This window comes from Podarcis melisellensis (genome assembly GCF_964234715.1).
Source record: "Podarcis melisellensis genome assembly, chromosome: 3".
Lineage (NCBI taxonomy): Eukaryota > Metazoa > Chordata > Lepidosauria > Squamata > Lacertidae > Podarcis > Podarcis melisellensis.
Window position 1 is genome coordinate 107,148,678 of NC_138530.1, and position 23,938 is coordinate 107,172,615.

The following is a 23,938-nucleotide window of genomic DNA, read 5'->3' on the forward strand; positions in this document are numbered from 1 at the left end:
ATCCTAGATTCCCCCTGATTCAGAGTGTTTTTAAAATATCATTACTATCCTCAAGTCACTGGGCAGCCGGGGGCTTCTCCCTTTAACTACTATAACTATGAGCAAGGCATGATGCTTATGGAAGTAAGGAGAAGTAATTATTATTTCATTTTCAAAAACCAATCCTTGAAAGTAGATGAGGCTTTGAACTTAAAAAGAAGCAAATTCAATAAAGTGAAGGAAAATGAACCCTGATCTCTGTCAACTTTTATGTTTGATGTTGACTAGAACAAACAACAATGGAATAATAGAATTGTAGAGTCAATTGTAGTCCAAACCCCTGCAACAAAGAAATCTTTGCCCAACGTGGGGTTCAAACCCACGACCCTGACATTAAGAGCCTCATACTGTACCGGCTGAGCTATCCCAGAACACGAGCTCATATGCACTAAAATTCAGGCACTAAATTTCTGCTGGCTACCAAGAAATCACTGATGGTTCATTCATTTCTTTGAAACTCCACCTGGAAATATGCTGATCACTCTTCTCTTGCAACGAAGGCTGGCTGCAAGCCAAACCATACCTGTTGTTATGGTGAAAATTGTTTGTTGAACATACTGATGGTATAGATAATAATATATTTATGACTTGCCCATTCAAAACAACAGTACAGCTCTGATGGCGTCTGCTTGAAACCTGATTGTGTGGTTCCAAAGGCTGGCAGCCACATCCTATATTGGGGTTAGCCAAATAAAACTATATTTTGGTTTAAGTGCAGCTAGCTTTGAGGAAATGATGGTTAGGCAATTTGGGCCAGAGTTTATGTTGACTTTAAAACTGCAGCAGCCATGAGACAGAGCTCCTACCCCCAGCTTCAAAACAAAACAAAACGAAAGCTTTTCCAAGCAACATCTGCAGTAAGTTTTCAAGAAGTTAAGAAATGCAGAACACAATTCTGATTGTGACACTTGGGCTCTTATTGATCTCTGGGGCATTTAGCTCTCAGGTTCCTACTGCTTCTGCTGTTTCTGTTACTTAACATTGATATTAAATACTCCTGCAGCCACTAACATCTTTTGCTAGTTACAACATGTTGAGCTGCCTAACACCAAGTAAGAACTTTGGCCCATAGGGATGGGTGAATATGTCAATTTTTGTTTATCTCTGTTTCTCATTTCTCCACTCTTAAGTTCAGTTCTTCAAATTTCCATATAAGTTTGTGATATATCTATACAGCTATATCTATCCTCATGAAAATTCATTTTACTGCAAATTTACTGCCTAACATTCACATTTTTGCAAAAGCAATCGCAAAGCCATTTTCCTTAACACAAATGCATGCTTTTCTAATATAAGCTTTTCTTTATTGATTTTATCCTACTATATGTAATCTGCTACACATTATTTGGCTGGAAAACGTCATTGCAAAATTCAGAGAAATACAATTTTTTAAAGGTTAGCTGTACAACTGTTCAATCAATCTGTTTATTACGATCATAGACCAGCATCTGTTTTCGTCTTCATTTGGAAAGTATAAGTTAGATAAGTTTGCCTTTAAATGCAAATCAATTCAAATTTCTCCTCCATTCTGATTGCTCCATCAGTTTGAGCATCATTTTCTCAAAGAGGAAGTAGCTCTCCAATACTTCAGTGACGGAGATGTCAGCATATGGTTGCGAAGCAGTGTTGTACCACTGAGCTACAGGTCCACAGGAACAGATTGGGATCTACTGGCTCTCATCAACAAAATAACTCCCTTTGCCAATAGCAGAAATGAAGAATGTTGTGTGGGTTACCAGGAGTAGATTACTGAGTTGAAAGATTGCGAGTTCCATTCAGTTTTGGTGTACACATAAAATAAAGATTTCCGGTGTCAGAATTCTTAATTCTTAAGTGTATTTCTTCTGCATCTCGCTCCAGTTCATGGTTCTTGGAGTTCTATTAAAAACCAAAGTAGATCTGGAAGTCTTCCCTCTCGGACAACACAGTCACTACTTTAAGCCACTGACTTAGTCCTTCACTCCCTGTCCCTTCTTAGTTAGATAACATATTTGGAATTGAGTAGTAATGACAGCAGTTCCCTATAAAGTAGCAGTGCATTGTAAAGTACTGTATTTTTCGCTCTATAAGACGCACCAGACCACAAGACACACCTAGTTTTTGGAGGAGGAAAACAAGAAAAAAAATATATTCTGAATCTCAGAAGCCAGAACAGCAAAAGGGATCGCTGTACAGTGAAAGCAACAATCCCTCTTGCTGCTCTGGCTTCTGAGATAGCTGCGCAGCCTACATTCGCTCCATAAGACGCACACACATTTCCCCTTACTTTTTAGGAGGGAAAAAGTGAGTCTTATAGAGCAAAAAATACGGTTCATCATAGTGGAGCTCAACTGCTCATAACTCAGGACAGTTATAACTCAGGACAGAAAGGTCAGATGACAGTGAGTAGTGGGAAAGAAGAAGTCAATAATGCCTACACATGTGCACACATGTGCACACATGCATACCACAAATGTTTGCATCAAAGAAATTTAAATTCCATGCCAAGAAAAGCTGAACATGGTGGCCTCTGTCAGTTACGCAGATCAAAGGCATTGACTTATATCTGTTCTCTAGGTATGATATATTCTGTTTTCTATGCATAATTTGCCTGTTGTCTTTGTCCATGGAGTTTTCTTGGCAGGGATAATGGAGTGGCTTGCCGGTTCCTGCTCCAGGTGGATCACGCTTGGTCAAAACTCTTCACTATGACCTGTCCATCTTGGGTGGCCCTGCACGGCATAGCTCATAGCTTCTCTGAGTTATTCAGGCCCCTTCGCCATGGCAAGGCAGTGATCCATGGAGGGGATCACCTTGCCAACAAAGGTCCGTATAGTTAAAGCTATGGTTTTCCCAGTAGTGATGTATGGAAGTGAGAGCTGGACCATAAAGAAGGCTGACCGCCGAAGAATTGATGCTTTTAAATTATGGTGCTGGAGGGGACTCTTGAGAATCCCATGGACTGCAAGAAGATCAAACCTATCCATTCTGAAGGAATGAGTGCTCACTGGAAGGACAGATCCTGAAGCTGAGGCTCCAATACTTTGGGCACCTCATGAGAAGAGAAGACTCCCTGGAAAAGACCCTGATGTTGGAAAAGATGGAGGGCACAAGGAGAAGGGGACGACAGAGGATGAGATGGTTGGACAGTGTTCGCAAAGCTACCAGCATGAGTTTGACCAAACTGCGGGAGGCAGTGGAAGACAGGAGTGCCTGGCGTGCTCTGGTCCATGGGGTCACGAAGAGTCGAACACGACTAAACGACTAAACAACAACATGCACAATATATTCCGTAGTCGGATTCTGTAGATGCTGCATACAAGCTACCCCCAAAATGGCGTGCTGCAGATGTTTTGGATTAAAACTCCCATCATTAGTCATCACTGGCCATGCTGCCTGGGACTCATGAGGTTTAGACTCTAAAATGTTTGGAAGGCACCATGTTGGGGAAAGCTGCTGTATATTGTGCATTAAAAGGTAAAGGGACCGCTGACCATTAGGTCCAGTCATGGCCGACTCTGGGGTTGCGGCGCTCATCTCGCTTTATTGGCCGAGGGAGCCAGCTTAGAGCTTCCGGGTCATGTGGCCAGCATGACTAAGCTGCTTCTGGCGAACCAGAGCAGCGCACAGAAACGCCATTTACCTTCCCATTGGAGCAGTACCTATTTATCTACTTGCACTTTGACGTGCTTTCGAACTGCTAGGTTGGCAGGAGCAGGAACCGAGCAATGGGAGCTCACCCCGTCACAGGGATTTGAACCGCCAACCTTCTGATCGGCAAGTCCTAGGCTCTGCAGTTTAACCCACAGCGCCACCCGTGTCCATATTGTGCATAGTGCATAGTATGCTATAATTGCAAAGCTACAATATGAAAGGGCTGAGGCTCAGTAGTAGGCACCTAGTTGAATCCTTGTCATCTTCAGGTAGGACTGGGAAGGACTTCCTCTCTGACATTTCAGAAATGCACTGTCAATTGCTGTAGGTGATGCTCAGCTGGATGAACCAATGATCTGATTCAGAGTGATGAAGCTTCCTTTGTAGGGCTGTAAGAGAGATGGCTTTCCCCACTTCACAATTGTTGCTGAGAGATGAGCTAAGGAGCAGGGCTCTGCCTACAATAGCCACAGGCTTTGCACCAACTTTGCTGAAGGCATATCCCAAGGGAACATGCAAATGGTTTCTTTTCCAAGGACACGTCTGCTCTCCATTTAACGAGCACTACAATTTTGATACAATTTTTAGAGGGACACGGGTGGCGCTGTGGGTTAAACCACAGAGCCTAGGACTTGCCGATCAGAAGGTCGGCAGTTCGAGTCCCCGCAACGGGGTGAGCTCCCGTTGCTCGGTCCCTGCTCCTGCCAACCTAGCAGTTGAAAAGCACGTCCAAGTGCAAGTAGACAAATAGGTATCGCTCCGGCGGGAAGGTAAACGGCGTTTCCGTGCGCTGTTCTGGTTCGCCGGAAGTGGCTTAGTCATGCTGGCCACATGACCCGGAAGCTGTATGCCGGCTCCCTTGGCCAGTAAAGCAAGATGAGCGCCGCAACACCAGAGTCATCTGCGACTGGACCTAACGGTCAGGGGTCCCTTTACCCTTTACCTTACAATTTTGATAGGCTTCTTTTGCTTTTTGCAGTTTAATTCATTGATGAGAATGCCTACCATGGTTCCCTGTTTCGGCTTCACTAGGTGCAGCTCTGGGTTTCTTCTGTTTGGGAGAAAGGGGGAGATCATGAAAGCTAATAAAATATCAATTCAATATATCTTCGTTCCCTACTAGAGATGTTATTTTGAAGGTGTTCATGTTTCACCACAACTCAAACCCAAAAAGTGCCTTCTTCCTTGTCTGGAAATACATTTCAAGTCCATTGCTTGAATTACAGGGCACTTAGCACTTCCCAAGGCAGCGGCAACACCAATTAAAATCCAGTTACCATTTTACGCTCAACATCTGCGATTAATGCATGAATTTAATTGAACCAATTCATTTCTAAATGTGTGTGTTTTTTCTTTGGGGGAGGGGGATTTCTGCCTTATTATTTTCAATTCCTCTGCATTTCCTGGAACACCGAGGAAGTCGGGGCGGGGGGGGGGGGAGAATCACACACAAAGACACACAAACTTTCCTGATGTACAATTATTTTTGACGTGGCTTGTAAACTCGGCTGTTGGAGGGGAAGGCCTTGTTGTTCTGCTTGCCCCTGAAGGTTTCCCTTGCTCCCTAAGGCCCGCTTTGGGGACCAGTTTCTGCTCCCAATCACTGTTTCCTTCTTGCCCTGACCTGTTGACAACAACACTTGATTATTTTTTTTAAAAAAATTACCCCGTTAAAGCTGGGGAAATGCATTTCCTGATACACTGCAGATGCTGGGCTTTAGCTGGGCTTTCACAGGGAATTCAGACTGTTTAAATAGGTTTAACCTTGTACTGAATTTCAAGGCCCACAAGGCTTGCTTCTCCCAACTCGACCCCCCAAAAACAAATTAATGAGAGAAAGCCCTTCCACCACCGTTCACAGGGCACATGAAAAGAAACCTAACACAGCTCCCCTCCAGCACACACACATTCTCAATGCTAATTAAGCAATAACGATCAAGGCACCAAGTGTTTCCTGAGGATTAATAACTAACTGGGAGGAGATGATGACCCCCCAGACTGTCATTAATCCCAGGAAAAGCCCTGTGTGAAGGTTGTTATTGCTAAGTAATCTCTAGTATGAGAGAAAAGCAGACTAAATGTGAAATTGGCTGATTATATAGAACACTCCACAGAAGTGGGGGAAATCCAAAGTCTGTATGAATTGTACACCTTATTCCCTCTTATGGATTTGACATGAGCTCACCCACAGGAGATATTTGAGGCCCTAAGATCACCTTGTGGAAACGCCAGGAAAGGAAATGTAATGAAATCTTGCCAGCAATGCATTGGATCTGTTGAGAACTAGGATGCCTATTATTTTAAGAGGACTCAAACATTGAAACCTGATGACACTGACTCTAGTCCGTGAATGCTTACATCATAGTCTACTGTTCTACTTTATTTCAATGAAAGTGACAGTCAATGAAGTATTAAGGATCAGGAAGAAATTACTACCAAAAAGGGGGGGGGGCGTGGTGGTTTCTGGACAGGTGGAATTATCAAAAGGGACTTGGAGGGAAGTTAAGACAGTTTCAGTATGTTTGACCACATTTCTTAAGGTAGCTTTGCAGTGTATCTGTAGATCAGATTTGTTAGGCTATAATCTTGTTCTGGATTTGAAGTGGGGGTTTTGTAGGGACTTCTCTGTACAGATGTTTGTGTGATGACAGAGGGAGAGAGAGGAGAGATGGGTTAATCTGCCAATTTTGGTTACTTTTAGGTTCTCATTTTTCCAGTTTTAAGTTCATTTCTCCAAATTTGCACATCAATTTGCATTTTTCAAAGTTCTTGAAAAATTGGCATTTTAGTGTAAATTGATTGATTTCTATACTGCTGAATATGTTTTTTTTAAAAATATCTCTAGGAGATGTACAAAAAACTGAAGCAGCAACAAACTATTGCAAAAATACAGAGTTACATATACAGTGGTATCTCGGGTTAAGTACTTAATTCATTCCGGAGGTCCGTTCTTAACCTGAAACTGTACTTAACCTGAAGCACCACTTTAGCTAATGGGGCCTCCTGCTGTTGCCGCACTGCCAGAGCACGATTTCTGTTCTCATCCTGAAGCAAAGTTCTTAACCTGAAGCACTATTTCTGGGTTAGTTGAGTCTGTAACCTGAAGCGTATGTAACCCGAGGTACCACTGTAAAAATGTTACATTAATGCAAAGTTGCTAATATATATAAATCAATGTCAGTTTATTTTCCTTCTAACACACCCTCCCTCACAGCCTCTGGGTTCTCACCCAGTGTCCAAACAAATTCACAGAAAAGCCTTACAAATGAGAAGAACTCCTAGAACAGCAGACATTGCCCTAGCCTCCCACTCTAGACTTGCTTATGTACACGTTTGTTTGCTGTTTTCCCTAATACGCATATTTATTTGCAAAGCAATTTTGCCCAGGATTGTACATTTGTTCTTTTCACTAATATGCATACTTCACCCTAGTATATGTATTTTTGTACACATTACTTGGCGGGGAAACTGCCTTGCAAAATTCAGGAAAGTGCAACTTTAGATGGATTGCTGTGTTTCCTTTCATACATTGTTTCAGAACGTGTGAATTAAGTAGATTCACCTATTTAATGCAAATTGAATCAAACTTTCCCCCTCATCCCTAGCTGAGAGAGACACATACAAACTTGGTTTGCCTTGGTTACAGAACGGCCAACATTATCTGAAATTACTTGGTATCTTGTGTCTTGGAATACAGTCAAACCTCGGTTTTCAAATGTCTTGGCTGCTGAACGTTTTGGAAGCTGAATGCTGAAAACCCAGAAGTGAATGCTTCCATTTTTTAACATGCCTCGGAAGTTGAACAGCTTATGAGACGTGTTTTTCATCCCCCCCTCCAACTTGCTGACAGCTTTTTGATCCTCGGTTTTTGAATGTTTTGGAAGTCAAATGGACTTCCAGAATGGATTACATTCAAAAACCAAGTTTCCACTGTACACCACAAATATTCCCTCTGTTATGCATCCATGGTTATACCGGTGGCTATTCTGCTAACATCCCCCTGGCATCACCGCTGCTACAACTGCCCTTCAGTATTCATTAATAGGTGCTGAGAATACAGCGCAGCAGAAAAGACCCCCCCCATCTACACATCTGCTCATGTAATACTTTTCTTATAGGATAAAGTGAGTATTGTCTTTTTATGTGGAAGAAACGAAAGTGGGATGGTTGGTTTAGCAAAATGTAATGATCATTCAGAATCAATCCCCCACTCCCCACCCACCTCAGCTCCATTCTGCAAGAGCACCTCCTCGGTCTAAAGTTTCATGCTGGCCTATTTCTTATTAGCAATGCTAAGCTGGCATCAAGGGGCTATCATCTGTCGAAACATCAGCAGGAGGAACAATTGACAAAGCAACCACTTGAGAATGTTGAGTAAACTGGGTAAAATGAAGTGAAAGAGGTTAATGTGCAACCTGGCACACAGTGCCAACCCAAGCCGTGAGAACCACTTATGTGATAATTGGTCCCTCACAATATCTTCTGCTCTGTAAAACATTGTCTTGGGCTTGTCTTTCAGCACAGGAACTGATCTCTTTGAGACACGCTGAAATGGAAACCAGCTACCCTGAGCTCCCGCCCTCTCCCAGGTAGGAATTCAGGTGGGAAAACCTGCGCCTTTTGAGCATCTACAAGCTGTTTCGGGTAATTTCAGGTTAGTGCAGCATCAATGTGTGCGATAAAGAAGCATATACATGAATGAGAAACCATTCCAGATTTAGGTCAGAAACAAACGTTGCACTTTTGGTGCCTATTAGATCTTCTCATTCAAAGTCCAAAAATAATTTTTATGATAGATACAACCCAACTTTTTCTTCTGTGCATAAACACACACACACACACACACACAGAGAGAGAGAGAGAGAGAGAGAGAGAGGTATTACAGTTAGAAAAGCATTTTACAAAACTGACTAATGAACTGAGGATTTACAAACCGCTTCCCAAAAAATGCTTCTAAAGCAATGACCAACAAAAATAGCAAAAGAACAACATATATAGTAACACCCACACACACACCCCGTGCCTTGCAGTATAAAAACTGTATCTTAAAGCATCAATCTAAAAGATTCCAGATTATAGAATATAAAAATGGTGAGCGGAATTCAGGTATATGTTTATTTATGGATCATCCATATTATGATTCTGCTTTCAAAAATGAATAAAGGCCATTGTTCTACAATACCTGTTTTCATTATGCTACTTTCCTTGAACCTTTGTCTTAATTTGGACAATTGTTGGACTCTGCCAGTCCATTAATTTACATGTAGGTATTTATGAATGTCTCCTTTTTTGCTATTTTAAGTTTGGCAGCAGTTAGACGGTTTGATATGAAGAAGCCATGCACTTTTGGTCAAAAAAGTACTGTTGCATTGGTATGTACTGGTATACCTTGATTATTCTAAGGACCAACTTCTTAACCTGGCTCATGTCTGCATGGCAAGTCATGCCCACCACATAGGTAAGCAATTTGCTGTGGGCAAATTTCCCTGACAACAAGCTTGTTTTATTTTCCCTTTGTAGATCTTGTTCACCGTGTTTGGTTTGAGATGCCAATAGTATAATATCTTGCATTACTTTCCCCTTAAATTTAAACCATACACTTCATTGCTTCACCTGAGAAATCTGCATCACATTCTTCTTTTGTAATTATTGATCCTTGTACCACTTCCACCTTATTTGAATTCAAAGTCTGGCTACCCTTAATGTGTTAAAAGCAGCTATGCGTAAGCCAAGAATTTACCACCGTCAGAATACCAACCAGATAAATTGGAGGAGAGGAGGAACATTCTTTTCCAGTCTGGATAAAACTTTCAGCTGGAGAAGAATGTGCGGGTCATAATGCCCACCTCGCATTCGAGGTGTGCATTGCAAGTGCTTAATTCCTAAGGGTCTTATTTCCAAAACCAGAAGCACAAACCTCAGCACATCATTATTTGAAAAGCACATTTCCCATGACATCCATAGATCAGTCTTTTAGTGACTCAATTCCCCCCTGAAACTAACCTGAAAGTATGTGTAGCTCAACTTCAACTGTGTTACCCTTGCCTCTGTATTCCACCCACCACTCCATTGCTGTCTCTTAGTTTAATTTTAGTGTCCCACTCAATACACGCAGATAGAAGCTCTTACTTGGAAATAGGAAAGAGATACTTATTTAGCCAAGTAACTGTTCCGTAGCAGATGCAGTACATGTTCCGTAGCAGACACAGTGCTCAGGACTCATGATTCATGAGTTAAGGAGCAAGGCAAGAAGTTCAAAACTGGAAGGAAGCAACGAAGATATCCCAACAAGTTTCCCCAACCCTCCCACTCTTGCCTTGCAGGAATATCAAGATTGCAAACACGCACTCGGTCAAGGAAAGTGGGTTTGCTCCCACTGACAGATCTAGGTAACAAGACTGCACCCTCCCCTTGATTTGCTGCCACCTCCTCTTCAGAATCCCCCCTTGGCTGATTAAAGACCTCCCAAGAGGCTCTCCACTCTGCAGGAGTGTTGCGGGAGGAGAGAGCCAGCATCCCTGATCACTCTTCTAAACTGACTAGGGATGGAATGAGGAGATACCTCCCAACCAAGGCTCCCACAATTCAGTCTGCTATCTGCTTCTTCCTCCTCCTCCTCCCATCCAAGCCTGCCAGCTCAAGCCCAGTCACAACAGTGCTGCTGGGCACATGACATTTAGATGGTAAACTCCTCAGGGCAGGGAAGTACCTTGGTTGTTTATGAACAATAGCACAATATCTGTCTGTGACAGAGAGAGGCCATGTGCTTGGACTACACCACCCATCAGGCCCTGTCAGCATAGCCCATAGTCAGGGATGATGGTAGTTGTAGGCTCACAACATCTGGGAGGCACCACATGAGCTGCCCCTGATTGGTTAGATGTAAATGTCTTGTGACAGCCTTCTATTCTACCCTAATTGTGAAACTGGGTTGCACAGCCACCCCCTACAAATGCAGATCACTTGGAGTCTGGGAATTGACCTCAGACGCTGTTGGAATAGGGGATATTTTTCTCAAGTGAGAGGCTCTGGTTTGCCGATACTGGAAAGTATGAAGAACATGTATGCTTTGGCACACCTGCAGACCCTCAAGAACCAAGAAACAGACTTCAAATTTATTTTTGATGATTCACATTGCTGCTACTTGTCCTTAAAAGTGTGAGAACTAACCGTTGCTCGAGTCATTACCATTTCCTTTGCAATTGGAAATTTCCTACTGTATATGTCGTCGTATTTCCAGAGGCTTAAGACTCACTCCTCAAAGCTGCTGCCAAAACTGTGTGATTGCACGATGGGATTTTGCTTTAGCTATAGCTAATGACTACACTCCCTGACCCTTGTAAATGGAACTTGATCTTGTCACATCAGATTTAGGAAAGCATCATAAATGAGCTGTGGCAGATTCTTCCTTGATTGTGGGAAGAGTAGGAAGGATGGTTTCTGAACCAGGAAATGGTAGGAAGGGTTCCGAGCCAGGAAGAGATTCAGTGAGGTTTCCCAAAGTCCGCCAAGAGCATTAAAAATATTATATTCAAATGAAACTCTAGCCTCTGGCCTATTTTGTTCTCACTGAGAACGGCTGAGTTGGGGATTTCCAAAATGGCACAACTCCAGTTCGGTGTCTCTGAGATAGGGAAAATAAAGACAGTCATAAGAACTGTACTGTGGCAGCAAAGGGGTCAGGAAAAGAGCAGCGGGGGGCAGAGAAGGGGCAGGGGTGACAGAGCAAGGGCAGCTTGCTGAATGGCACAGAAATGGTGGGTTGGCATCAGCACTGTGGGAGCTGGACAGTGCAATCCTACACATCAGCTCAAAAGTAACGCCCACTGAGTGCATTGTTGCTTACTCCCAGGTTAGTGGTTTCTTTACATCAGGATTGAGGAACACTTTTCAGTCCAGAGACCGCATGTCAGTGGTGGGTGGGGCCAGAGGCAAAAATGGTTTTAATTAGGCATTTGAAACTCAAAAGGAACAGTGCCTGTCTGACTTAGGAGACCTTCCACAGAGCTGGGTCCACAACACCGAAGCATGACTTCACATTGACCTGAGGTGTGCTTCCAGTCCATGGGAGACCACTAATAGTGCTCCTCTGGGTAATCTCAGTGATCAGTTTTGGGTGTACAAGTGGTACTTAAGATATCCACCCCCCATCGTTCTACCCGGACACTGAGGTCCAGCGCCGAGGGCCTTCTGGCGGTTCCCTAACTGCGAGAAGCCAGGTTACAGGGAACGAGGGAGAAGGCCTTCTTGGTAGTGGTGCCCGCCCTGTGGAATGCCCTCCCACCAGATGTCAAAGAGAACAACTACCAAACTTTTAGAAGACATCTGAAGGCAGCCCTGTTTAGGGAGGCTTTTAATGTTTGATGTATTGCTGTATTTTAATATTTGTTTGGAAGCCACCCAGAGTGGCTGGGGAAGCGCAGCCAGATGGGCAGGGTATAAATTATTGTTGTTGTTGTTGTTGTTGTTGTTGTTGTTGTTGTTGAAATGGGCATCTGCAGGGATTTTTTCGAGGCTGAGAGTGAATATTCCAAATCAACAACCATAACTAGCATCAGATAACACATCTGGCAACTGGAAAGCAGCAAGGCATGGATAGAACTGGCCTCTGAGAAAGTTGTGTTTCAGGTCTACCCTTTTGTTTTTTCTCAATTGATAGGTTTGCTAGCCAATTAAAGGTAGCCTTGACATTCAGATTATATTTTCCCACCCATACCTGAAACCTTCAATTGCTTCCCTAGCTCCCTTCACCTCCTGCAGAAATTGTGCCAGGAATATACTTCAGGGTTGTCACACTTTTCTCTAACTCCCCCAGCAAAAGGGGTGTTACAATATTGGGCTACTTTGCAATGCAGGTGTGTAACTTATGATGCCTCAACTACCTCTTTTATAATATGGCTGTAATAATGGTGGACATGGTCTCCATTGGCAATGTTTACTAATGAGGCTGCCTCAGGTCCTGGCAACCACCACTCCTGGCCAGCCCCCAGAGGCACTATTCACATGGGGAGCTTGTAGCCAGGGTTGCTGCAGCAAACAGCTGCACAAGCCTTTGGGAGGCAGAGATGCAAGAGGGCATCAGAGGAGCAAGGGAAGGAAAGAGGGAAAGAGGCTACTGTGCTGGTCCCGTGGGTTACCCGAGAGGCAAAGTCGAAACCCAGTCCATGGTCAAAGGTGCAATGTGGAGGCAGTCTGTAGTAGCTGAAGCTGGGTGCAGGGCAGGAAGTCAGGTGAAGTCAGGAACAACAGGCAAGCAAGCAGGGAGCCAGGGCGGGTCAGGAGCTCAGGCAGGAAAGCTGGACAGGATTCAGGCAGGAACTAGCAACCAACAATGTTGCTCCGGCGGCTGGGGCTGGACGGCTTTTATCTGCCCCGAGGCATTGGGCGGCCCCAATCCTCTGGTGACTCGCCTTTCCTGGCCTGCAGGCAAGCACTCTCCCTGCGGGAACTTAGTTCCCTCCACCTCTTCCCTGAGCCTCTGCAGCTCAGGAGAAGCTGGAGGGTTACCAGACCCAGAGGCAACTTCAGCTTCCTCTGATGGGGATGAGAGTGGAACACATGCAGGCAATGGGTCCTCCATCACCTCCGGAGCCAGAGCAAACTCAGCTGATGCCTGCACCTGAGGATCCAGCACAGGTGAGGACCCTTCAGGCTCATGCTTCCAGCCCCGGCTCAGCTGGTTCTGGAGGCGGGGAATCCTATGCAGGCTGGGATCCCTCAGATTCAGCATCAGAGTCTGAATCCCAGGCCATCACAGCTGCTGTTGCTTGTGGCATGCCACAGCACACTGGTTGGAAACCACTGATGTAAAAAATAAAATCATACCAAACAGAAATAATTTTATCCTTACTTATTCGACTTCTAGAGGCTCTCAGTTTATATGTCATTTCCCCCCCCCAGTAGGGCTGATTCCTGTACATTTGTGAACCAGTAAGAAATATCTGCTCTAGCTAGGTCCTTCCAAAATGGGGCTATTGTGGCTCTGGCTGCAGTAAGCATATGGATAATTGAGACCTTACAACATAATCCTTTATCACTCTCTTCAAAGATGTTTAGATGAGCCAGTTGTGGAGTGCATGCTACACTGCAATTTGGACTTGCACTAATCTCTTTAAACACAGAGAGCCAGAACCTTTGTACTTTTCCACAATCCCACCAGAGATGTCTACAAGTACCCACCAGCTGGTATCTCGTGCAACAGTATGGTGATAGTGTAGAATTTATATAGGATAACATCATGGTGCTAATAGCACTTACATAGCATTTTTATTGTTGTCTCTTTGTCTGTAGCTGAAATGGACCTAAATGGGGGTTTCTTCCACCTTGTCTGGCATTCCTGTTCCTCCAGTTTCAACCCCAAATTCTTGCTCCCACATTATTTTAGGGCCTTCTGTACCATTCATTTATTTTCTGTTTTGCATGAAAACTGGGAATCGGTGGGTTATGGCCCTTTTTTGGGGTTGGTGAAACACCCTCTCCCAGCAGATGCCCATGTCGAACAAAAATGTTTGTTTTGTTGTAATCAAATGTTGCTTTTGAGCCATAGTAAGTGGTTGCAGTCGCCCCGTGAAGCCACCCATTCAAGCTTTCCTCATCTGACTTTGCCCAAATAGTGCCAGCTGAAAGAGTGGGTAAGGGCGAGCATTTCTGCTACTGAGCACTTGCCTTTTCTATACTTGTTTTCACAGAGTGTGAAAGAGATAGGCAAAGCACAGCTACTGTTTAGAATTCCCCCCAAACCTCAAAACTGCAGTGCTGTCCACAGAGAGCAGGTGCGCGCCCATAAGACTGGGGAGAAAGAAATATTTTATGTCTTATCTTGGGCCATACAGTTTAGAAGCAATTGATATCAACGTTGTTGAGAATACTGGCCTGTGAAAAAAGGCCAGGCAGGAAGCCTGTGGAAAACCATGAACCAACCTTCTAATTGACAGTCTTGGAATCTGTTCCTCACTGGACAATTAATATCATTAAGTATCAACATTGTAAAAACTTGAAATAGTTCCATTACAATCACTGATGGGAATGAAAATTCATTTTGCTCATATAACCCGCCTTTCTTTCTGGGTTTGAAAAGACTGAACTGGTCCTTTATAAACTCCCTCTCCAAAATGGAAGGGGCTAATTGTTTTAAATGATCTTTATTGTAGGCATCATCTGGAAAAGATCTTGTGAATTTTGAACACATGCTGTAAGTGAACCTTAGATATATGTGCTTTGGCAGTTCCACAGAACTCCTCCACAGAAAATTAATTTGATTCTTTGCATATGGAAGATCCACATCCCCCTCCCTCTCTCTCTCAAGTCAAACTGCACCCTAAGCCTTTACAGGGAGGTAGTTTTATTGGACAAAGACTATATCCACTTGTTATCAGTGGTTATACTGCTTTGGGTAGCTCTGTTTGTTGGGTAATTTAGGAATCAGCTGCTCTCATGCAACTTATGCATGTCAAATCATTCAACTGCACTCATGTGCAGTGGTACCTCAGGTTACAGACGCTTCAGGTTACAGACTCCGCTAATCTAGAAATAGTACCTCGGGTTAAGAACTTTGCTTCAGGATGAGAACAGAAATCGCGCCGCGGTGGTGGCGGGAGGCCCCATTAGCTAAAGTGGTACCTCAGATTAAGAACAGTTTCAGGTTAAGAACGGACATCCAGAATGAATTAAGTTCTTAACCCAAGGTACCACTGTATTCACATGCATGACTTAATGAAGCAATTGCTGACCCAATGTGGGGTATACAGTCTGCAGTGCAGGACCTAGCATTAACATGGTTGTTGTCCTAGGAAGATGGTATCTGTCTTTCTCTCTATGTGCTTATAAGGTGCTGAAGTGGCTCAAAGAGAATATGGGAAGTAGCTTTATAAAAGGGATAAATAAATGAACTTCCTCTGTTCCATCCTGCCCCCTTTGTGGGTTCCATCCACCCTGCATTCTGCTTCTCTTCTTCTATGAGTAAGAGAATGTCCAAAATCAAAGCACATGCACTTGATTGCACCTTTCCATTCATTTGTATCTCTCCCCACTCCAGATTGCCAAGGCACATGCTGTGCACATTGATAATATGCAGGAAAAGAAAAGAAGGAAAGAAAAAAAGCAGTCTTGATGTGATTGGGGGAAAGGCAGCCTTGATTTGATTCCACCCAAACTCTGTGGGGTGTTTTACTGATGCACCTTGTATGCATTGATGAAACACCTCAAAAAACAACTTTGATGAGATGGTGCACAAGGGTTAAGATTATTTGGTGTCTGGGATTTCATCAATGCACACAAGTACATATGTGTACTCGTAAAACACAGAGTAAAAAAATAATCTTGATTCAATCATATTAACATCTATTCCTGTCTTGGAGCACTGAAAGATCTCAGGGGTCCTTACATTTAGTTTACTTGGAATGAAGGAATAAAAAGATGGATAACATTTTCTGTGATATAAGGTTTATTTATACATTAGCAGGGAGTGTCCAGCACTGCCTGGATATTTTTAGAAACCAAAACGTATTGAGATTTTTGAATGGGTTGTGAGTTTGGACCTGTCATGGCCAAAATAAGGTGAAGTCAATCCAATGTCACATTTTGGTCCACCAGCTTAATTCAAAATGGCGCATACAAACATAAATGGAACTTTTGTGCCATGTTTGGTAACAATATCTCAAGAGGCAGCCATACTTAATGTAAAAAAAATGGGCAAAGTCACACCAAATTGATATTTTGCTCTACCATCTTGATTCAAAATGGTGTTTGGTGTCCAAATGGTGACAAAGCCTACTACCTTGCCCCAGGAACCTTTGTGGCAGCCAGAGACAACTTCCAGCTCAGTTTCAATCCTATAACAATCTGTAAAGGTAAAAGGTAGAGGACCCCTGGACAGTTAAGTCCAGTCAAAGGCGACTATGGGGTGTGGCGTTCATCTCGCTTCAGGTCGAGGAAGACAGTGTTTGTCCACAGACAGCTTTCCAGGTCATGTGGCCAGCAGGACTAAACCGCTTCTGGTGCAACAGAACACCGTGATGGAGCCCCTGGAAATGCAATATGTATGACCACACCTAGGTTTGCCATATGTCCGGAATTTCCCAGACATAGCTGGTATCTGGCTGTTGAAAACAGTGTCTGGGCGGAAATCTCTGCTATGTCCGGGAAAACCTATGTCAGAAGTGATTTTTGGTGAATTTCCTCAACAACTTTGGGCAACACTGAAAAAAGGTCAACATCTTGTGTGTTTGGATTTTAGCTTTATGAAATATGGCAACCTCCACCAATACTTCTTTTTCCTTTTCCTTTTTTTGCAGTGCTTTGTCAGTGTAGACACGCACATTGGAAGACATGCATGAACCAAAGGAATTGAAAAATGCACATGAAGCACACTGCATATGAAATAATACTGTATACCTCAAGAAATAGCTGTGCCTTGCTAGTCAACTGTCGCTATTCATAAGATGTAACACTGGCCAGCCATTAGGGATGGATGAACAACCCTTGCTTGCCTCAGAAAACATCTGGGTTTTATGTCTGTTCCTTGTAACAACTTGCAAAGCCTCGAGGAGTTGTGTCACTGCTTGCAATGATCACAAAATGGATATAGGAACACCCACCCCACCCCCCACTCCCTCAGAAGCAATACTTCTGTGCCAGGGCCACCAGGTGGCGCATTGGAAGATGGCCGACAATAACATCTCTCCGACCCACACGAGGTAATTAAGAGGCTGCTATGGGAAGTATGCAGTCTTTCCCCACCCTAAGGATATGGAGGGGGGGACTGCCTTGCCACAATGCACCCCCAGATTCGAGAGAAGGGGGTGCGCCGGTCACTTGGCTCAGCCCTCGATGTGGTTGGCTCTTCCTGGACGCCGTCTCCAATCTGCGCGTGGTCGTTTGCTTTAACATGAAAATATAATTGGAAATATATAATTGGAAGATGTTAAAGCACATACGTCAAGCAAAGGTTGGGAGATAAGACTGCTGATTAATGGATCTCTGGGATTGGAGTGGCGGGCGAAGACAAATAAATCAAGAGATGAAGCGCCATTAAGAGATGGGTATGTCTGGAGCTAAGAAGGTGGGGTGGAGGAAAAAACTTTTCTTTCTTTGTCTTATATGAGCATAAATAACTCTCCACCCCAAAGAAAAAAGAACCGCCGTATTTTACTACACAAGCAGGAATCTAAAAACTGTGTGGGATGAATTAATGATGAATGAAGAGAGGATTGGTAAAGATCGGAGAATGGAAAAATTTTATGACGCAGTTTAAAAATGGCGTCTCGCAAGACAGGCTTGTTTAAGAAAGACGGGGGGAGGAGAACCAGGACTATTTGAAAGTTGACGATGTTTGGAATTTGATCTTTAACCTGGCAGAGCCCTCTAGGAGATATTTTACAAGCCTGGGAAAACTAAAGGGCAGACCGAAGATAAATTTTCGAAGGAGGAGTGGAATGGCGGCTGTCCCTATGAGATATGACTTGTGGAGTGCGTAAAACCCACGCAGACAATGTTTGTTCTTAACCTGCCTGTGAAGATTATCTGAGATCGCAACAAGAAGATGAAGAAAGTAAAAAAGAGACTATCTGGATAGAACTGGATAGAACTGCTTAATTAAAGCAGTAATAGAAGTGATGTTTGGATTCTCGTCCGGAGCTTGATGTATGGGTACCCCCAACAAAATTGAAAAAATTGGCTGTATAATTTGGAATTAATGTGATTTGAAATAATGTGATATGATTGGCCTGTTAATAAAAATTATGTTTTTGTGTTTTTTAAAAAAGCAATACTCCTGTGCCAGTGATCTTGTCTCTGAAGGCAACAAGATCAATATTATTTTTTTAAAAAATAATTTATTTACTTATTATCATGCATTGGTGCACAGCAAAGGTAGCAGTAAAAACTATGCAGGCAAAGTACTTATATTCACAGTATAAGTGCCTAAAGCTGAAACAAGCAAAGACATGTCTGCATCCAACACTAATCAAAGGAAGAGAGGAAGGGAGAAGCAGAAAATACTACATGCTCCTTCCTTTCCAGGAGAGGTGAGGAGAGGAAATGACATCACACAGGGCCCTCTCTACCAACTGTATTTCTATGGTCTAAGTACCTGCCAGTCAGCAATACAGCTCTGTGGAATTAGTGCTTCCTTGTGTTAACTAGCAAGAATATGCCTTTGTTAGGTTTGGCTGCTAATCTCCCACAGTATGAAGAAGCACTGGACTCTCTTTCCCCATCCCTGACATTAAAGCATCCTGACTTGCCTCTAATCAGAAGAAGAGATTCACCTTGTGTCTTCCCAATGAACTTGATTATTCAACCTTGGGAACTGTACTTGTCAGCAGAATCCTCAGATATATATATATATATAAAGCATTTTATTGAAACCCCAGAGCCTTGTTTAGTGCCCGGAGTTGCCTCTTAGACATATATGTGGAAGTTCAGTGGCTTGTATCTTATTATCTGCCTCAGGCAGACTCATTGCCCAGTTCCCAGTCTGGACAGTGGTTTTGTACATCTTCCAGAGTACAACTTTTGTTTCCTTTTGGAATTGCAAGTTTTGCAGAAGTTTGAATCACTTCTTTCCTGGTTCGTTTGGCTGCTGAATATGTTTTGGGAAATAAGTCCTGAAATGCTGCTGAACATATAAGTCTCTTTTCCTCTTTGTCAAATAACCTTTGAAATTCTTTAATGTTAAGATAGGAAACCTGTGGTTTTACGGATGCTGTTGTTATTATGATATACATTTAGGACTCACCTTACTTTTGTGATTGTAATTTTGTGATTTCTTTCATAATGTGCCTTGTTGTAACTCGCCCGGGGATCTTAGGAGTGAAGGGTGAGTAATTTATTTATTATTACTGTTGTTGTTGCCAGTGGTTAGAGATGATGGAAGCTGTGCTGCAGCACATCTGGAGAATGGCAGGTTCTCACTTCTGTTTTAATGGACATATGCAGGACCTTTACTCAGAGAAGTTAGTTCCACTAAGTTGAATGGGACTTACTCCCTAATACAGGCATAGGCAAACTCGGTCCTCCAGATATTTTGGGACTACAATTCCCATCATCCCTAGCTAACAGGACCAGTGGTCAGGGATGATGGGAACTGTAATCCCAAAACATCTGGAGGACTGAGTTTGCCTATGCCTGCCCTAGTATTTTGGTTTAGGTTTGCATTCAATCCCTCACAAGTTCTCTTCAATTTCATTTTTTTTAAGCATGGTGTGAGGGCACACGATGTAGCAGGATTGCTAAAACTAAACACGTCTAGAGACTTTCAGTGTCTGCCTCAATGGAAAACTACCTGGAAACACTTCAGCTCTGTGGAAAAAATGTGGGATATGAATGAAATAATTAAGCACATTTCTATCCAAAACTGAGCATGAAACTACATGACCTGATTCCTTAATAATATACCACTACATCAGATTCAGTCTCTTCCTCTGAATGATTCAGCCCATGGTAGAAGATTGCATAGGCATTCACCCGGCCAATATCTGCTGTAATCGTTAGAGTGACTAATTATTACGGCATCTCCCTTCCAAGGTCAAAATCAGGATCCTGTCCTGAGAGGTTCTGGATCAATATCTATGAAGACTGTAGCTTAATATGTTATATTTGGACTAGATGATTAAAGAAAAGCACTTCAGCAGCACCCAATTTTGTTGTTAGAAAATATTCCACAAAAACGTCGCTAGCCATTCTGCATGCGCATACTACTGATTATGGTGCAGTCCTTTCTGCTTATAATAAAAGTCAGTGCAGCTGTTTCAGGGGCAGCTGTATAAATGCAACTAAATCACAAGAAAAACTATTTATTCATTAAAATATGGCCGGGGGCAAAAGAAGGCTGAAGTTATTAAAGCAGGACTAAAAGCTAGTTCCAATAAAACTCTGAGAAGTTAAAGATTAAGAGCGGATACCTTGAGTATATTAGTGGTATGAACTTCTAATATCGGAACAGAAACCCCAACCTCACAGACCCCCTTGTTTTGGATAAGGAAGAGAGAGAAAGGCATTTACAACTTAGAATTCATTAAAAGTATGTTGCTGTGCATGCATGTGACCTTGGCGATTTTAGATTGTCAAGTGGTATACCTTCTGGTTTCAGAAAAGGAAAGTGAAATCAAACCACAGTGGCGCAGAGGAGAAGAAATGCTCACTAGACCCTGGGGTCAATGGCTAAACTCTCTCCCTTCAAGGGAACTAGATTGTGCTCATTGCACATTCTTTAGTTGTCGTTGGGGGGTGGGAGGGAGGACGGCCGACAGTGACAACCTTGTGAAAAGCTTCAACCGGCACCCTTTATCAAGTCCCACTCTTTCCACTAGAGGGATTATAGAATTATAGAACTCTTTAGAAAATACATCAGGAGTTGGCCGGGGCAAACTTTTATCAGCGTTCGGCCATTGTTACTTGTATTTGTGTAGCCTTATGGTAGCAAGAGGTCACATTTCCATAAAGATAAATTCCTTATTAGACTCAACTGTGATCTGAGGTCATTGCATATCTGTGCCAGGACAGACTTAAAAGTGATGGCGAATAGGAAGTTTTTTGTGCTGCATTGTCCTGGTTTACTGAGTCTGGAGCCAGACAGCATTTGGACCAATATCAGCATGGACTAAAGCCGGCATATCTTTCTATTTGCTCATCACGCAACAATGAGTAAATAAACACTGTCCGCCATTGCAGACTGAGCTGTCAGTCCAATTAGGCGTGAGAGTGTCCCAGCGCACCCTGTTCCCTATATCTTTACCTACTGCTTCCCCTGCTCAGATGCCTGGGGGGTGATTTCAGGCAGACACAGCTGTATTCAGGCACAGTTACATGGCTGGAAGGGGTCAGGTCTGCTGTGTCAACACTAATCCTTCCTGTCTATTATCAGCCAGTTGGGCATTTGATTCGTGTCAAGTTTCTGTGTCCACTGGAAGCCGAATATCACAGTCGTAAGATAACTTTTTGCCCTGCTTTCCTCCAATCACAGAAAGGCTTCTGTGTTTTCCTTTACTCAGTTGCCCAATCCAGTAAACGGAGGTTGAGGTCAGTGGCTGCTGATATGTGTGTGTTCTTTGACTGTTGCTATTTTTTCCATGCATGCAAATCTTGCAAGACTTAAAACAGCTCTTTTAAGGACAGTCAGCCACAAGCTATGGATTGGATGTCCATAATACAACAGCATTTTGCTTGATGTTTGGCTGTCCAGCTCGGAAGCATACTCACCGGAGTATGTTTAATGCTGTATGGCACCAGAGACAGAGGTTTCTGTCTCTTGCTAAATAAAAGCGATCCTTCCTAAATGAAGATTTTTCACATCCCTACCTGTGCTGCGAAGTATGACTGCCTGCTCAAGATTTCTCTCTATTACGTGATCATCTGAAAGCACCACAGTCTTGGGCCTTCAAAACATACTGAATGCCAGTGTAAAAGCATCTTTCTGTCCATGGAAGATGCCAGGAGCTGCAAGGATGGAGGTTGTCTTCTGTGCTGTTTGTGAGATGAGATTTTTCCACGCCAGGTAGCATACGTTTCTTGGGATTTATTAGTGTGGTACACAGTCTAGACAGGCAAGGAGAACTGGCTACTCAGTTCTAAGTTATTGACCCGACAGTAATTATGAGTACAGTCATACCTTGGTTTTCAAAAGCTTAGTTCTCGAACGTTTTGGCTCCTGAACGCCACAAACCCAGAAGTGACTGTTCCAGTTTACAAATTATTTTTGGAAGCTGAACGTCCAACAGGGCTTCCGTGGCTTCCGATTGGGAGTTGAACCATTTGGTCATTGCTTCAGGCCTCAAAATAGTTTGGGCTGTCGCTTGATTTCTTACGGCCATCATTTAACCATGGCAGCAAAACTTGGACCTTGGTTTTTGGAAGCACCTTATGGCCACATTTACTTTGGCTTCAATGTAGTTCCATGAAAACAAATTATTGCTTAAAAATCCCTTGAGTATCTAATAAACCAGGTTGTGCTTTATAATTTTTATATTGATGGTGTATTGTTATCAACAATCTCTTTGCTATCAGATTTGGGCCACAAACTTAGGCATACATATTTTAGACTAGCTCCTCTTGCCATCAGTGAAACACGCATGTTGAGATGGGCCAATCTATAATTAGCCAGTATGCTCCAGAAAATAAATATCTGGACTAGATTGGCTGAGCTGAAGTCTCCACCATGCCACTGGCCTATTGTGTGGTCCGGAAACCCCATTTTCCCAATTGTAAAATGGAAACTTTAGCAATTTAGCTAAAAGAATTATTCTGTGGGGGTGAAACGTTGTGCATGTACATAAAACTATGCATGAATGATAAACTATAGGAATAATTATAGTTTATTTAACCATATCTGCCCACTTACTTGCTAGAGCTATAGATTTTTCTCATGATAATCCAAAAACCACGTTCTTAATAACCCTGATTTGTTTTGGCCACAACGCTCCCAGGCTCTTCCAAGAACAAACACCTGGGGAATAAAGAAGGAATAAAATCTATTATGTTAAGAAAACCATTCTGGCCTGAGTCATGCTATCAGTCAAAGTCCCAACGCTGGAATGATGTAACCCAAATCAACAGAAATGAATATCAAAATTCATTATATATAGTTTTTTCACAGTGTATGTATTCATATTCTCAACAGAGTGGTAGTCCAATTCCTGTGTGCATTGGAGCAGATTTTGGCATCCAAAAGGTTAGCATTGAAAATATCCATATCTAAACATGTATAATATAAAGAAAATAGAGAATAACTTCTAAAATATACATGGGAATTTGTTTTCACTGATGAAAAAGATAGTAATAGCAATGATAAACTTTGTTAAAACCATTACTAAAAATGCTTCTTTCTTACAGCTTCATCAACTTGTATATAATATACTAGCAGGGCTTTTTGTCAGCGGGAACTCACCAGAACTCAGTTCCAGCACCTCTCAGGTGGGCACCATTGCCATTGTGAATTCCGGCACTTCCCCCCCTAGAAAAATAGCACTGTCTACTAGTATATGACATTGGGATTGATTATTTCCTCTGGGGTGAAGACAGTTGAATCAGGGCTTTATTCAGTATAAGCTTACTGAAAAAAATGGTTTGGAAGCGAAAGTGACCATTGGACAAAATACGTTGGGGAGAGGGTAAGAAAAAGCAAATAAATCCAGTTTCCCATCAATATGATATTGGAGTGTGAAGGGGGTAACATTTTAGTTTACCTTTAGTTTTAGGAATGTTCCATTTTTGTTTCAGTTTTTCATGGCTCTTTGTGAGAATATTGACAACACTTCTCAAGTTGGCACTT

At 42.8% G+C, this 23,938-nt stretch overlaps 2 long non-coding RNA genes across 3 annotated transcripts in view; one reads left to right on the forward strand and one right to left on the reverse strand.

Moving 5' to 3' along the window:
* LOC309367383 overlaps positions 1-23,938 on the reverse strand; it is a 249,841-nt gene that overhangs the window by 87,890 nt on the left and 138,013 nt on the right. The gene's annotated exons all lie outside the window — the stretch shown is intronic.
* On the forward strand, positions 12,672-17,168 carry LOC309366413. Its single transcript, XR_014166701.1, has 3 exons — positions 12,672-12,846; positions 14,823-14,863; positions 16,965-17,168. It is a non-coding gene; the product is annotated as an uncharacterized lncRNA (long non-coding RNA).